Genomic DNA, 1789 nt, shown 5'->3' with positions numbered 1-1789 from the left:
ACAAGTTGGGTATAAGTCATTACCAATAACTCATCCCTTGAGCCACTAATGTCTCCGAGAAAATCTTTCCCAGGGTCAGGTAAGAATGAAAATTTTGACTTCTATGCTTGCAATTTCTCTTCCTATTTTGGTTTTGTATCTTCGCAAATAGGATTCAGGTAACAACAGAAGCAGTTTTGAATATTAGCATAATTTTTAGCCTGTATTTCTCTTTTAGATTGGTCAGAAAATTTTATTGGAATTATGTTTACATTAATCATTTTACTTTACAACTAGCATTTTCTCCATTCATTCAATAATTTAACACACATTCGATACCATATGGAGTAAATACATGACAATTATAAACATTCGTTTAGAATATCTATTGAAAGAAGAGTTCCCCCCAATCAAAAAATAAAATTGGTAAACAATTCAGAAGATGGACAAATTCAAGCATAATTATAGTCATTCTAGCAAAAATTAAGCTCTCATAGAATTTATAGATCTCTCTTTCAATTATTGGAGAGAGAAACTTTAGGAGCAATTTAATATTCACTAACAGATACATGACTAGCAATGAGTGTAGGATTTGTAACATAATGAATCAGAATGGTATAAACAACAGGAATTTTAGAAATTATTTAGTCCAATTTGATACTAAATAAAGACTCTGAAGTCTATAGAAAGAAAGCCACTTTATCAAGGTGAAAAAAAAAACTGTTTCTAAATGAAGACTCGAAAAGAGATTTTACTAATATGTCATTGGCTAGTAGGAAGTCGTGTGTATCATGATCTATAATTTAGATTCACACATTGTAATCAGGTAACGTATCTGCCTTTATATTCGTTAGACACTGGAATGGAAAATTGGGAGAGAGGGCAGGTGTTGGAGTTCTTTACAGCAGAGTGGACAGTGAAGGCATTTCTTCTCAGGAAAGCACAGGCACATGACGTGTGTGGCTCCACCAATTCTATGACCCAGCTAGCTTTTTCTCCATTTCCTCCCTTAAAATATCGTTGTGCTCAACTATTCTTGCTTCAGTGTGATCCTGCTACCTAGGACATTTGCATTTTATCTGGAGTCTGAAGAGTGCAAACTTTACCACAAATGACCATTTCAACAAGCAGTATTTCAGGTAACAGTGACACTTATAGAGGCAAGTTTTACACTTTCATTGATTGGTTGCCTTTTTTTTTTTTTTTTTGAGTGGGAGAACAGAATATTCTTGGAACTCCAAATTTGTACCAAGTATTTATCATGTTTACCAATTTACTGTAATAGTCACTTGTGGATTTTTGTTTAATAATCTCTACTAAACTACAAATAATGGGTTTTTTTTTCACGTTACATATCAAAAAAATAAACCTATATATGTATAGATATCCTGTGAATCAAATTCATCACATGAAAAAAATAAAGCATCATTAAGGGAAAAAAAAATTCATCGGCATGAACAAATCTGTATTGTCTGTGTTAGCTAGTTTATTTATGATCATTCCAACCCAAAGGAAAGCAATTTTACATTATTGGGCCAGCGCAGTTTTATTTCAGTTATATTTCTTAATATAAGAAACATAAACATTAAAAAACTCATTGCTACCTACACTGACTCCTGAACACCAAGAAATTTCAAATTGGGCACCAACGTTATAGGGAAAACCCTGTTTAGAAGGATATCACTTACCTGCCTCACTGAAGTTTCAATAATATTTTTTTATGATATTTCTTATGTAGACAACAAATTATTCATAGGGATTATAAACTGGTTCAACAATCTCTTCATTAATTTAATATGAATTATTTGGC

The sequence above is a fragment of the Pteropus vampyrus genome, unplaced genomic scaffold (assembly GCF_000151845.1).
Source record: "Pteropus vampyrus isolate Shadow unplaced genomic scaffold, Pvam_2.0 Scaffold352, whole genome shotgun sequence".
NCBI lineage: Eukaryota > Metazoa > Chordata > Mammalia > Chiroptera > Pteropodidae > Pteropus > Pteropus vampyrus.
This window is presented reverse-complemented; position numbering follows the sequence as displayed.